The sequence below is a fragment of the Bufo bufo genome, chromosome 3, assembly GCF_905171765.1.
Source record: "Bufo bufo chromosome 3, aBufBuf1.1, whole genome shotgun sequence".
NCBI classification, from domain to species: Eukaryota; Metazoa; Chordata; class Amphibia; order Anura; family Bufonidae; genus Bufo; species Bufo bufo.
Genome location: NC_053391.1, coordinates 156,427,381 through 156,442,872, shown reverse-complemented (window position 1 = coordinate 156,442,872; position 15,492 = coordinate 156,427,381). Strand labels below are relative to the sequence as shown.

The 15,492-nt window shown below is 41.5% G+C and overlaps 1 protein-coding gene across 5 annotated transcripts in view; it reads left to right on the top strand.

Annotated features, from left to right (window-relative positions):
- Positions 1 to 538: 538 nt before the first annotated feature.
- Positions 539 to 15,492, top strand: part of P2RY8 (P2Y receptor family member 8) — a 97,701-nt gene continuing 82,747 nt past the window's right edge. The window contains exons 1-3 of one of the 5 annotated variants that reach the window (XM_040423726.1): positions 539 to 735; positions 9,011 to 9,086; positions 9,172 to 9,275. The gene's annotated coding sequence lies outside the window, so the exon portion shown is untranslated. Of the gene's footprint in view, positions 736 to 9,010; positions 9,087 to 9,171; positions 9,276 to 12,999; positions 13,077 to 15,492 lie in introns of those variants that run through there. The other 4 variants (XM_040423723.1, XM_040423724.1, XM_040423722.1 and 1 more) reach the window with 4 other exon arrangements.

The window sequence follows — 15,492 nt, the reverse complement described above, 5'->3', positions numbered from 1 at the left end:
CTGCTTGATCTAGCGCAGGGCAAGGGAGCGCATCGGAGCATGCCTGGGTGAAAATAAGGGTATGTCCGGTTTCAGCTCTGAACCCAGACAACCCCTTTAACCCTGACTGTGACATCACTGTGTATACCCTGTACTGTGATGTCACTCACTGTGCATGTTAACCCTGTACTGTTAGTCACAGTACAGGGTTAATATGCACAGTGATGTCACATACAGTACAGCCAGGGTTAATCTTTATTATCGCTTGCATATCTTGTGTTCGTGGGGGCCTCATGTTCGAGTTTCGCCTAAGGCCTAACAAAGTCTAGAGCCGCCTCTGCTCAAAAGGTTCACTCATCGCTAATACATATCTTATGTATGATGCTAAGGTGAATAACTCCATCAACAGGACGGTATGTTTTTTGAAGGCAATATTTTACTTCTAATGTTTTTTGTAAATGAATTCTTTATGAAACCTTAGAACTTCGTTTGTTCATTTCTCGTGGCTAAACTGTTTCTTGTTGCAATACTATGAGCATTACAGAAAATTAACTCCTCTATGCAAAATGTAACTAAATGCAGAAACCTTCAGTTACGTCTTCCTTTCTTAGGACCCCGCCTCTAGAGCAAGTGTGGCTGAGAACTTTTCAGTTGCAAAAAACTGATTTAATTTCCTGTGCTTCTTCTTATTTAGTTTGCTCTTACTTGGTGACAAGATGACAAGACTGTCTGAGCCACAACGGAGTTGCACAGAGGGTAAGCAATGGCCGGTGTAGAATTTTTATCTCCACTTTGCATTTCTATCTAGTTTGTTTAATCTCTGACTTCCTCATTTGATATGCCATCAACCACAAGAATTGTACTTTTTAAAGTAACAATGCATTAGTAGTGCAGTCACACATTTTGTGTAGTGTTGTAGCAGTCTGTAGGATAGCGTTATATTAGTAAAGTCTCATTATGTACATAACTATGAATATACTGTTCTTTAGGACAGTGCTACTATATTGCTGCTTTGTTAGCATCTTCAGCCTTGTCTAAACCTATTGTAGCACTTCTCTATAAGAGGATGTATAGTCTATATATATACATGCTTTATTATAGTTGTTGTTGTTGTTGTTTATTCCGAGATATATATTCTGCATGTCACATTTTCTTGAGTGAGGAAATGGGTGAAGAAAAATCATCTTGTAGATCCCGAAAATGGTCACCTAGCGGTGGCAATACCAAGCCTACTTTTATCAAGGGTTTCCAGAATTTCAGGGTTAGTAACCGCGCATCATGAAAACAGTTCTCATAGGCACAGTTGCTGCCCTTTGTACCATAACACAAACCAACTAGTCCAAGCCTGACTTTAGAAATTTTTGTATCATATGCGCAACTTAGTACATATGAGAAGCCACAAATTAGAAATGTTTTCTTTTTCACTCTTCCTGTAGATTTCTCTGTAGTTTAGGCCCAGTATAAATTTTTAATTTGACAATGAGGAGAAATGATGCCACACTCAATACACCTGATGTTGAGTTTACATGATGTCGTTTTTCTTCGGTTTGCTATTCTTACCTCGACTTCTTTTTTTTACGGTTAAGGGGATGTTAAATCAACGTGTGTCACTTGTAAAACCTGTGTGGGAAATTACTACATGCCGTTCTTCCCTTACGCTTTTTTGTTTACCACATTAAAAAACCCACCCTAATCCTATGTGATCGTCACAAACTGTCCTCATTTATACTTCAAATGCCTGAACTGTCCTACAAATGCAAATTGCAGAAATTAAACCTCATCTATAATATATATATGGCAATGGCGAGAATAAAAACAGGTCCATACATAACGTAACCAGCTATGCTGCCTAAGGATACTTTCACATTAGTGTTTTTAATTCCGCTATTGAGATCTGTAATAGGATAACAATAGCGGAAGAAAACGCTTCAGTTTTGTCCCCATTCATTGTCAATGGGGACAAAACTGAACTGAACGAAACAGAATGCACCAAAATGCATTCCGTTCCGTTGGGTTGCGCTCCCATCGAGGACAGAACAAGGCTACTTTCGCATTAGCATTTTTTGCGGATCCGTTATGGATATGCAAAAACGCTTATATTACAATAATACAATCGCATGCATCCGTCATGAACAGATCCGGTTGTATTATGTCTTCTATAGCCATGACGGATCCGTCTTGAACACCATTGAAAGTCAATGGGGGACGGATCCGTTTTCTAGTGTGCCAGATTGTGTCAGAGAAAATGGATCTGTCCTCATTTACTTACATTGTGTGTCAGGGCGGATCCGTTTTGCTCCGCACCACATCGCAAACAGAAAAACGCTGCTTGCAGCGTTCTGTCCGCGATGGGGATGCAACCAAATGGAACGGAATGCATTTTGGTGTATTCCGTTTCATTCAGTTCAGTTTTGTCCCCATTGACAAAGAATAGGGACAAAACTGAAGCGTTTTCTTCCACTAGTGAGATCCTATGAAAGATCTCAATAGCGGAATTGAAAACACTAATGTGAAAGTAGCCTAACCCTGCAAGCAGCATTTTTCTGTCTGCGATGTGGTGCGGAGCAAGACATATCCGTCCTGACACACAATGTAAGTCAATGGGGAGAGATCCGTTTTATCTAACACAATAGAAAACGGATCCGTCCCCCATTGACTTTCAATGGAGTTCAAGACAGATCCGTCATGGCTATAGAATACATAATACAACCTGATCCGTTCATGATGGATGAATGCGGTTGTATTATGGTAACGGAAGCGTTTTTGCAGATCCATGACGAAAGTCACCTAACATGTACACACATGAATTCCAGCAAATTATTCGTATTTGTCAACAGTTTGAGCATACCTCCCAGTCCCCCCGGATCTGGCGGAACAGTTCTGGATTTTGGCCACTGTCCCGGGAGAGCTGGGACATATACCTTTTTCCACTGTATCTATGTCCTGAGGACACAGATACAGTTGAATACAATGATGAAGCAGAGAGCTGTCAGTCACCTGCTTCTTCATTCATTGTTCTTTGTGCTCTTTATTAGCAGGGGCTACGAAGTAACGCCTGTAAAGGGGCACAAATGAGGCAGCACTACTGTGATGGAGCATTAAGGTGGCTTTATATTGTGTGGGGGCACAAAGGAGTAATAACTACTGTGTGGGACAACAAAGGGGACTAGACTGGATATGTATAGATAATCATTGGGTGAATTTAGGGACATAGTTTTGGGCTTAGCAAAAGTTAGAAAGTTTGGTTTTGACCATGCAAAACTGCTGACAGTGCTAGGTATAGGTTGGGGAGAGCTGAACAAACATAATTTTTGTTGAGCTTTTATTATCAGGAGAAGACTGAAAATCAACTTTTCTTCTGCCAGACAGAGCTCCTGCAAGAGCCCTGGAGGGGATGTTTCACTGGGAGGGTCTGGGAAGCAACCCAATGCAGAGGGCTCTTCACAGTGAAGCTCCAGCACCTGGGCACCTGCAGAAGCAGAAATATATGAAGTAAAAACTTCATATTTACACTACTCCTCATGATAAAAGCTCTGCTAAACATATGTTTCTACTGCTCTCCCCAGCCCCTACCTAGTGCTATCAGCAGTGTTAACATTGCCAAAACTGCTAATCAACTCCCTTTAAAAAGTATGGGGGTCATTTACAAAAAGATTTACGCCACTTTTTGGAATCTACTGTATCTGTTGTGCCTCAATCTACGACTTTTCCCCACTCGCGCCAGGTCTAAAAAAGGCAGCAGGGAAGGGGGCGGGCCAGCAGGCCTTGTCTCAATTATCATTATCATTATCAAGCTGTTTTAGGCGTAGAAAATGGTCTACATTTATGCCAGCAAGGGAGCTACCGTAGATTTATACAGGTGGTGGATACGCCTAAGTTATATAGAGGCCGGCACCTAAGGGGTATTAAAAGCCGCATCTAAAACGCTGATCTTAACAAGTCACCCCCTACATGTTTTATTCTCATTTGTTGCTTGCTGACTTTAAAAAGCACCTGAAGACAAGTGATTATGTAAAAGAAACATTGTTGTATGTTTGTATTGTACAGACTCCCAAATATGGCATATTAGCACTGTGTTATCTTACAAATACAGCTACTACTCCTAGTTTTTTTGCTCCTTTCTGTCTACTTTAAACTATTACTGTTTTCGCTCCGAATTTACTGTGATGTGCAATAGTCCCTGAAGGCACAAATGTGTGCAGTACCCTTTACTGTAGAAGGCCCTGCTCAGATATGACCAAATGTGTGCAGGTCCTGAAGTCAGAGGGAAGAGCTGTCATTACTGGGATCTGTATTTGTTCAGGATTTCAGGCCTGGTGTCTATATTAGTTTAGGAGGCTGATCTGGGGTCTGAATTTATTTAGGGGGTCTTGTCTGGGGACTGTAATAGTTTATAGAGTGTGGAGTATATATTTACTTAGGGTTCTGCATCAGGGTATATGTAAAAGTAGGGTCACATAATACTGGGTGGTATCTCCCCTTGCTGCAATATAGTTTGCCACTCTGGTATGGTAACGGTCATACAGATGCTGAATATCCTCCTCTGATATGTCATTCCAAGCTCTTTTAACTCATAGTTCAGCCAAGGTGGTTGTTGGCTGAACTATCCTTGGGAGATCTATTAACTTTTCCAGTCCTAGACATTCTTGATGAGGTAGAGATCTAGCAATCGAGCTGGTCAGGTGAGCTGTTGGATACTCTGAAGAGCATGTTGTGTAGCGCGGGCAGTTTGTGGGCAGCATTACCTTGTTGGATACCATATTACTTTTTGTTCAATACCGCAGTAGGACTGGTTCCACGATGAGTAGCTTCCGAACAAGTCTAGTGCTGGAGTCCTTTCAATATAGAGCACAAGTTCTTGTCTCTCCACGCAGTCCTCTCATCTTCCTAAAAGATGGAGTGCACAATGTGATAGTGCACAATGTGATAAATTCCCCTTTATAATTTTAAGCTATTGGAAATGGACATGCCTTGATATTTCTTTCTGCATTATTTTTATTTTATTTTTTCTGTGAACCAATGTTAGAGTTTGTTCACATCTCAGTTAGGTAAATCCGGTAGTCTTTTGCTGGGTTTCTGCTGGAAAAATACCTAAAGGAGATGTGAATGAAGCCTTAAAAGGGTTGGTCATTATCCGTTATTATCAGCAGCCTCCATTCACTTACATTGGGGATGGACAGAGGAACTAGCTCATGCCCAATCGGTTCCCAGTGTAAGTGAACGGAGGCCACTAATTGGCAGGGCCCTCCATTACTGGCCATCTTTGGAGTGCAGCATAAATTAGGCGCATTAACCATCGGACATCAGTTCCAATGATTCAACAAGGCCTGTTGCTGGTTGCATGCATATACTGTTCCCATCACATGTGCAGCTTGTAATAGATAATGACCAACCCTTTTAAAGGGGTTTTCTGGGTGTTTAATATTGATGACCTATCCTCAGGATAGGCTATCAATATCTGATTAGTCGGGGTTGGACTCTCGGAAACCTCCACTGATTAGCTGTTCTTTCTAGACCTGTGATGTCACTTTCATCGGTCAGATGGTCTAGGCACAGGCACTAGGCTGTGCTTCTTATGCTGCGAGGAGGCTGAAATAAGTGGCCTCTTCAAACAGCTGATCGTCACACAGATCAAATATTCATGACCTAGGTCATCACTATTAAACACCTAAAAAACCTCTTTAAGGCCTCCTTTACACATTTGTTAATAGATTGGAATAGAAACATTGTAACTAGGGATGAGCGAACCTGAAATTTACAGGTTTGGGTTCAGTGTTCGGGTGGTGTAGGAATTCCGTTATAACGGAATATAATGAAATTCGGAGACGGAATGCAAAACGTAAGCCTTTAAGAGGCATTCCGTATTAATCAGTCATAACAGAAGTCTATGGCCAAGCATAATGGATCTGTCTGGTTTCCATTATGCAGGACTTTGTTTTCAGTCCTGCATTCCGTCTACAAATTCCGTTATATTCCGTAATCCTGTAAAGTTCGGGTTTGCTCATCCCTAATTATAACACAAAGCTAACATGTATCTAAATGTAATTTCTTTATTATATCACAAAAGTAAAAACAAAAGAAAATATATGGATGAAAGCAGATCCATCCCTATGATCAGTATGGAAGGAAATTCACCCCTCATCAGTATTAGCATTTGCTTACATGTAGCAAGTGAATAACAATAATATGCAAGCGACAATAGTGGAACAAAGCAGAAGGTATAACGACCAAGAATGGCGCGCAGCAGTCCCAATCTACGTTTCCCTATTGCTTCCTCTCAGGTAGGCCCCCATCTCCCCCAAGAAAGCAATAGGCCATTGGGTGCCATCATTGGTTGGTATACCTTTTGCTTGTTGCATTTTTATAACCATTGGGATTGTCTTATGACCTTTCCGTTCAGCGTTATTAGTTTATTTGAAACACGAGGCAGTATTGCTGTGTATAAGAAGCCCATTCATTATACTGTAGGTTGACTCTTAATAGCTGTGGATTTTTGCTGTATGTTTTTTTGAAAAGACGCAAATGCCTGGCATTTGGATTTGGTAGATTAGGAGGTGATGATTTCCAATTCTTACATTTTAGTAGTGTACCACCTGCAGAGATTTTTCATTAATAACTAAATTATTCACGTATGTAGTTTTTACAGTTTGGACCGCTTGTATGAGATATCCTTCTAAAGGGGTGGAGGTGGGTACACTAGCATCCATTAGAATAGCAGCTCTGCAATCATAAGATTAGGACTGCGAATTCCCTATGTTTTATGCAAATGAGATGCTCATTTTTGGCTAAGGATACTTTCACACTTGCGGCAGAGGAATCCGGCAGGCAGTTCCGTCGCCGGAACTGCCTGCCGGATCCGTCAAAACGTATGCCAACTGATGGCATTTGTAAGACTGATCAGGATCCTGATCCGTCTTAAAAATGCATTGAAATGCCGGATCTGTCTTCATCCGGAGAAACGGATCTGGCATTTATTTTTTTCACATGTTTTTCATTCTGCACATGCGCAGACAGGAAGGACGAATCCAGCATTTCCTATAGAAAAAAATGCATTCAGGCAAGTGTTCAGTTTTTTTGGCCGGAGTCCTGAACAGTCAAGAAGACTGAACTGAAGACATCCTGATGCATCCTGAACGGATTGCTCTCCATTCAGAATGCATTAGGATAAAACTGATCAGTTCTTTTCCGGTATACAGCCCCTAGGACGGAACTCTATGCCGGAAAAGAAAAACGCTAGTGTGAAAGTACCCTAAGAAGATCTCATTTTACCAATCTTGCAACCTTTTCAGACCCATTAGGGGGTTGTTTTGTGGCACCTACGTTCCCCATTTTGCATTAGTTGTGCTTCCTTTTTAAAACCTGCCTTGCTGAAGCTTGGCCTTTGCAGACCTTAGTAAAAAACAAACAAAGTATGGACATCTTTTACATGGAATACATAGGGGGACATTTATTAAGACCGGCGATTGATACACTAGTCTTAATCCCTGTGCTCTGGCGCTTGCTGCCGCCGGCCGTGTGACATGGTTTAATCTATGCCAGCTCTCTTGCTGCCGTAGTTTAAGGCCATTTTCCACACCATAAACTGGCATGGAAATTGATGAATGAGATGAACCGGCTGGCCTGCCCTCTTCCCCGCCCACAGACTTTGCCGCAAAACATCTTTGTGACAAAATAATACGCCAAAAAGTGGTGTATAACAAATAAGAAATGACCACCATCATTTTTATATGTTACTGGTTATCTTGAATTAAAAGTGAGTTTTATGTGTAATCTTCATTTCTGCATTCATTTCCACGACCCTGATATGTAGTTTGCAAGCTGCTTCTATTTTGAGACTTTTCTCATGGGAGTGTGTCCCTCTTACTAATACATGCTGGATGTGGATCATAAACGGAAAGAAAGTATAAAGAACAGATACAACTTCAACTGTTTTTTGAATTCACTCATTCACTCCCAGTTTTGGCTTTAAAAACTGCACCAGGAAACCTGACCGTGCTGCCGTACCCTAACAGAGAGGGAGGGTTACAGCAGAGCGAGCTGGCACCAGCAGCATCACTGGTGGAGTTCGGATAGGGTTAGGATATGTTTACACAGAGTATTTTCTCTGCTAAAAAAAAAAAAATGATGCAGAACCGCATCAGATATTTTTGAATGCGACTTTTTTGCTGATGAGCTTTTTTTCATGCAGATTTGGGGTGGATTTTCATTCCTGCTTGTTTTTAATGGGAATTCTGAACATGGAATCCACGTCAAGAATGAACATAACACTTCTTTTTTGCATTTTTTAAAACCACAAGGGAAAAAAAAAGGTTTGGGTTTTACTTGCGGAATACCCATGGAAATCAACAGGGGTGTTCTGCATTCATTTTAGGTGCGAAATCCGCATCTAAATCCACGCCGAAAACCCTTTATATGAACATAACCTTACACATTGGATTAAAATTCAACATGGTTACATGCTGCTTTGGACACCTCCCCGATGAGGCCAGTCATTGACTGCAGTAGTGCACTTGACCCCATCTGTTCAGGAAGTTTACATGCTGGCAGTGTTAGATTGTGGTGCCATGGGCCCACCAGTAAAATTCTATCTGGGGGCCCTATGCACAGTTATATGTATATATTACCGTCCAGACTACCCAGTTTTTTATATGAACATTGGCAATATACTGTATAGCATCTTAGCCAACCTATCTATAGGTCAGTCTACTGTGCCACCTATGCAGGGGGTGGGGGACTAGGAGCCCACCTTGCTCAAGGGACCCCCGGGGGATTCATCTGTTCCCCAGTGGGCAAGTCCGAGCCTGCATGCTGGGATCGGAAGAGGAAGTAAGACAGCCGTGACCTATGGAGATGGAACTGGGTGAAAGGGAGCAGGTACTGTAAGTATAGTTCCCTTAACAGTTCCTGATGGGTGGAGGTGGGAGTTCAAAAAATATATTGTGGATAACCCCAGAGTCACAGTTGCTCATAACCAATTTACTGATCAGAAATGACATATGTTTTATGCCATCCTTCATGTTTTGTAACCAAGGCACAAGACATCCTGTTTGCAAAATGTTTGTCACACGTGCAGCTGCCTCAAGTTCCTAATTACTCTTGATGTCTGGGTATGTCATATGCTCTCGCCTTTCAAACTTCAGATTTCAGTTACTCAAGTGTGAACAGTAATCAGACTCTAATTTTGTTGTACAGGTGTTTATAACAGAAATACATTCCGCTGATGAGCAAACAATCCACTACAAGAGGAGAAGCAAAAAAACAATGCTAAAGTAAAGGTAAATGCTTAAATATAAAATGTGAGTTATTTAACAATAACTTTTTATCTTTTACTTATACTGTATGTGCACATATACAAAGAGTTTAGTGTTTCTTAAACCCTTAAGGGGGTTGTCCTATCTCGCCAGGTGGCTTGGCTTATGAGTAGGACCGACCTACTTTGTGCCTTTTTTATTTTTTAATCAACGGGAGCTCTAACATTGTTTGGACAAAGCTATAACAGGGCCTGTTTTTGTGTGGCGCATTGTATTTTCTCACAATTGTAAGGTAGATATTGAATGATGTTTATTATTTTGTACAGAGGGAATAATATATAATAGTATATGGCATTCCAAGCATTATTGCCTGTCAAGGGATGCCACTTGCAGATGCTATGGCAGGCTTAGGGCACCTCCGTCTGCCATTGGGCTGACAGATGGAGTCCCCCTCCCACTGTCAGACTTCTTGGATGCCATAGTGAGTATTAAGTAGAGTTATATGCATCTCAGCATTAAATATCCCATACAAGTACTGAATTATCTAGTGGCATCTTGCTAGTCCTGTGATTACAGCAGCCTCTCCAGTGATTTTTGTGTTGTTTGTGAGTGAAATGTCCTCAGGAGTATACTAACACTAGGATGGAGGAATGGCAAGGCTAATATGAAATAGGTTTGTAGACAGAGTGACAGTGACTGGGCTGCAGCTCCACTGCAGCTATAATATGGCAAAAAAATGACAACCACTGTTGGTGAATTAGGAAGAAGGACAAGTCTGCATTATGGGCTATAGAACAGCCAAGCTTTAAGGGCACTGGCTTCACAAAGGCTCTGTATATGAGAATATAAGAGCATTATGAAGTTTTTATTTTTGGCCAGATATCCACTCTTAAAGATAATGGCCATCCTATTCTGTTTGATTAGTAAAATTGTGCTACCTTTTTTCAGATCACAGGATTGCTCACTCACATCTACTGTACATTTCTGAATTGGAAAATCTGTCACGTTTTGCAGCAATGCGATAAGAGAGATATGTATCCTGGCATACTTATATAAAGAAAATGTAAAAAAAATGAAATATTCCTTTATACATGACCATGAACATTGTTGTTTTGTGGTCCGCAAATTGAGGATCCGCAAAACACGGATACCGTCCGTGAACGGAATGGCCTCCCCATAATAGAACAGTCCTATCCTTGTCCGTTATGCGGACATACGAACATGGAATGTACACTGAGTCGTTCCTGTTTTTTTTTTGCGGCCCCAGTGAAGTAAATGGTAGCACATACGGGCTGGAAAAAAAAAACGGAATGGACACAAACAAAAAATTTAGTTCATGTGCAAGAGCCCTAAAATTGCCAGCAGAACTGAGCCATATGGAGTCTAGACAGGCAAATAAGTGGAGTCGACAGAAGATAAGATGGAATGGTTCCCAGCATAGCCGATGACTCTTCATCTTCACAATTGGGAGGTGGTTGTACTGGGGGATCACAGTAGTTAGACGCCCCCCCTGATCAGACACATACTGTATTCAAGAGAAATGCCATCAATGTCTATTAACATGATTTAGTTGGTAATATATGCAGTGAGCCCCTGAAGATCCGGTGCACAGGATGATACTGTTAGTGGATCTGATGAGGTATAGTGTCATGGTGTACTCCCTCAGGCTGTTGTCCCCTGGGGATCAGTGCAGTGGAAAGGAGATTTAACGAACTAGGCCAGAAATAAAAGTATAAGGTCTCTCTTTACTTAGTGTGGAATATAACTTGTGGCATATCCAGCATTTTTAATTACAAAGTGACGTTTCTGGCACCAGATGGGGATGTATGGAGGATGGTTGTGTGGCAATTATATGGCACTTGCAGGATCTTGTAGATTTACAAGTCCAATGTGTGATACAGGCTTGAAGTTAGTATTGCCTGGTGGTTATTATAGGTGAGGGGTGTCTGACCTGTTTTCCCTCCCTCCGTCTGTGAAGCTGAATTTTGCTGGTCACTCTGCTGACTTTATCCACTGTAGCTTTGGAGAAAACTGTGTGTTGACTATGGCAATCTTCCTGGAGTAAGGTTCTCACAGGAGAATAGTATCAGGCTTTTGCAGTAGGAGCTCAAGCTTCTGCTTTCTTCTTCCAAACTCTCTATTCTTGAACTCCCCCTCCTGGCAGAAAAAAGGACCAGCCCACTCCTACCAATAAGGGAGGAACAGGGTGGTTAGCCCTGTTCCTGCCAACCATACCTCTTCTGCTGTAATACAGGGCCTGCCGCCTAACCATAATATAACAATACACAACAAAATTACATATAGGTCTGGGGTACTGCATATAATGGATAAACAGCAAACAAAATACTCCAGTTCAAGAATTGTGTGGTACAAGACCAAGGCAAAAGCAGAAACAACAGAAGTCCCAGCCAGGAAAGGAGAACAAAATTCTTTAGTCTTTATTGGATATTTACAAAATCTTCACGGTACAGACGGCCCGCCCACCCATAAAACCACATTTACACGTTTCAGATGTTTGGCACGTCCTTATTCATAATGCAAATAATAGATACTTCTAAATATGTTTCACTTTAAAAATGTAAAGTTAAGTCTTTCCAGTTCTTTACTAGAGCAAGGGGTATACATTTTCCACATTTGCAGTGATCATATTTTTCTCAAGCAGAAGCAAGTTCATTTCTACCACAAAACCAGAAGTAGCTGACTGGATGTTGGCATATGCTGTTATGCACTGAAACTAGCGTTACATATTATGCAGTGTTTCCCATACGGGGAAAAAGGGGGGAAAAATACGGGAAAAAATAACCAATGCAAATCTTCAGGTGTGGTCTCTCGCAATAATATATATATATATATATATATATATATATATATATATATATATATGGTGAGTCCATATGGACTTGCCAAGGAGAGCTAAAATTGTCACCCATGGAAACTATTTTTTACTGGTAAGGCAATAACTTTAAATGGATGCTTCTTATAGTCCGAAAAATATGGTATATGATAATAACCATTTGGATACAACAGCATAAGCCAGTACTATTTCAGAACAGATAAAAAAAAGCTGTGTATCAGAAAAACAAATTTCTGACCTCTTTAGGTCCGATTTTAGATTGAACAGAATTAAATTATAGGTACACTTTCCTGCCATATTCATCTAATAACCCCTTGATCACCCTAAGCAATATATTTCAAATACATGATAAATGTTGTTTAGCAGTAAATTACCCTAGACCTCCAGGGATATTAGATATTAACCCATAACCACCCTAGATCTGTAATCATAAGGGATATCAGTACCCCAAATTAATAGGGGTATGCCCATCTTGGACATTGTAAGCATATCGCTAGGATATGTCCCCAATGTCTGATAGGTGCGGGTCCCACCTTTGGCTTGGCTATTTCCATAAGCCCAATAGTAGTGAATGGAGCGGTGGCCGCACATGCGTGGTGCGCTTCCCATTAATTTCAATGGGACTTCTGGAAATAGCTGAGCGTGCTGTTCGACTATTTTTGTTGATCTCATAGAAGTGACTGAAGGGCGGCCACACATGAGCGGTGCGCCCTCCAGCACTTTGCGGGCTCCGTTCTAAGTATAGGTGCGGGTCCCAGAGGTTGGACCTGCACCTATCAGACATATGGGGCATATCCTAGCGATATGCCTCCAATGCCCAAGATAGGAATAACCCTTTACGATATCCTGAGATGAGTGGCATGATATGACAAGCTCTGAAAAAAATTGGTTGCTTTACTCTCTAGGGTGTTGCGAGTAAAGCAAAAGTTTTTGTTCTCAAACCTGGTCATTTTGCACCATTAATCTTGGGATATATCAAGCCAAGAGGGAATGTAAGTAAGGAGATATGATGAAAAAAGAGGAAAGATAAAGGAGACATATGTACTAAATATTAACACTAGTAATCGTACAGAAAACTACCCCCTTAACCATCCTACTGTATATTAAATGTCCAATGCGCTGTATGTGTAGAGTTGTCAAAATGGGTATAATAAGGGCACTTTTTTTGTCTTTGTTACATAGTGAGAAAACCAGATAACAATTCTAATGTTTGCCCCTGAATGATCTAATACTTTTGCAGAGGATAGAAGATGCAATTTTGTAAGTGAGTTGGTAACTGGACCTACTGCAAAAAATTCTGGACCTCCAAGCCATTAACCGCTTACCTGCCATCCATTGATTATATATGTTTGGACGGTCTGCACTCATCTCTGCACGGATATTTCTAAATGTCCTTGCAGAGACCACTGGTTTTTACCCTTTCTACCTTCTCCATCACTGTATACACATCACTCAGTGAGCGTTGTATATTCAGATCAAGAAGCGGCAATATTTCTGCTTCGGTCCTAGTGACCGGGTAACTGTATGAGCTGCTGGGTCTGCAGTGAGGCTAACCTCTCTAGGGGCTGTAATCCCCTGTAACTGGGACAAATATGTCAGACAGAGTTAAAGGGGAAATAAAAAAAAAATTAAAAGTGTAAAATAAAAAAATAAAGACAAAATACAAAAAATTACATTTTTTTTTAAATAAAGCTCCACCATGGAGCACAAAGCAGCTTCTAGCCCTGCTCCCAACAACCATAACTCATCCAAAAGAAAAAAAGAGAGACCCCGGGTGTCCCGAGGGGGAGAGAAGGACAGTGCCCACCCAATATGGCCACAGAGGGCACCCGTAGGAGATAACTCGGTACAAGCTACCGAGTACAATAGCGAAAAGACAAAAGAAATGGAGCTCAAAGTACCAAATAATAAATATTTTATTTCATTATGTCAAAACATGATTAAAAATACATACATGTGATGCCAAGGACAAGGTAGATGGGAGCAGGGAAATAGTGAAGAACGCCACCCTGGGAGAACACACAGGTCAAAAGTTCATAAATATCGAGGTCATAGGGAGATACTCGGTACAATGACCAACCTATGAACCTAATGCATGCAGTAATATGGGGTGAGTGAGAGGTCAGCTGAGAACCAACCACGGCAATGAAACATGGTATGTTGAGCAAAAAGCTAAAGAGATAAAGAATGGAGGATAAACAACATGCCAAAATCGATGAAGGACAGGTGTAAAATGGAGCACCAAAATCCAGGGACCGTGGAGGTAAAGCTGCGACCAAAACTCACCAGAAGGAGAAACAACCCAGGATGGCGCTACCCCCGCTAATTACTAAACTGTGTAAAGTAATTGACACTGAAGAGGACAGTATACTGCTACAGATGGATCTGGATAGACTGGAGGCTTGGGCAGATAAGTGGCAGATGAGGTTTAAAGGGCTTCTGTCACCCCACTAAAGTGATTTTTTTTTTTGGGGCTAGTTAAATTAGTTATATAGCGATATATGAAAATATAATTGTGTTACTTACATTGATCCAGCAGTTTATTCAAAAAATGAAGTTTTATCATATGCAAATTCGGTCTCTACCAGCAAGTTAGGCGGCTACTTGCTGGTAGCTGCTGCATAAATCCGCCCCCTCCTCTTGTTGATTGACAGGGCCAGCCGGGATCTCCTCCTCCGGCCAGCCCTGTCGGCATTTCAAAAATCGCGCGCCTGTGTTGATTCGGCGCAGGCGCTCTGAGATGAGGAGGCTCGTCTCCTCAGAACTCCCTCAGTGCGCCTGCGCCGATGACGTCTTCTATTTCGGTGATGTCATCGGCACAGGCGCACTGAGGGAGTTCTGAGGAGACGAGCCTCCTCATCTCAGAGCGCCTGCGCCAAATCAACACAGGCGCGCGATTTTTGAAATGCCGACAGGGCTGGCCGGAGGAGGAGATCCCGGCTGGCCCTGTCAATCAACAAGAGGAGGGGGCGGATTTCTGCAGCAGCTACCAGCAAGTAGCCGCCCTACTTGCTGGTAGAGACCGAATTTGCATATGATAAAACTTCATTTTTTGAATAAACTGCTGGATCAATGTAAGTAACACAATTATATTTTCATATATCGCTATATAACTAATTTAACTAGCCCAAAAAAAAAAAAATCACTTTAGTGGGGTGACAGAAGCCCTTTAACACTGACAAATGTAAGGTTATGCACATGGGAAGGAATAATGCAAGTCACCCGTACATACTAAATGATAAAACACTCGGTAACACTGACATGGAAAAGGATCTAGGAATTTTAATAAACAGCAAACTAAGCTGCAAAAACCAGTGTCAGGCAGCTGCTGCCAAGGCCAATAAGATGATGGGTTGCATCAGAAGGGGCATAGATACCCGTGATAAGAACATAGTCCTACCACTTTAC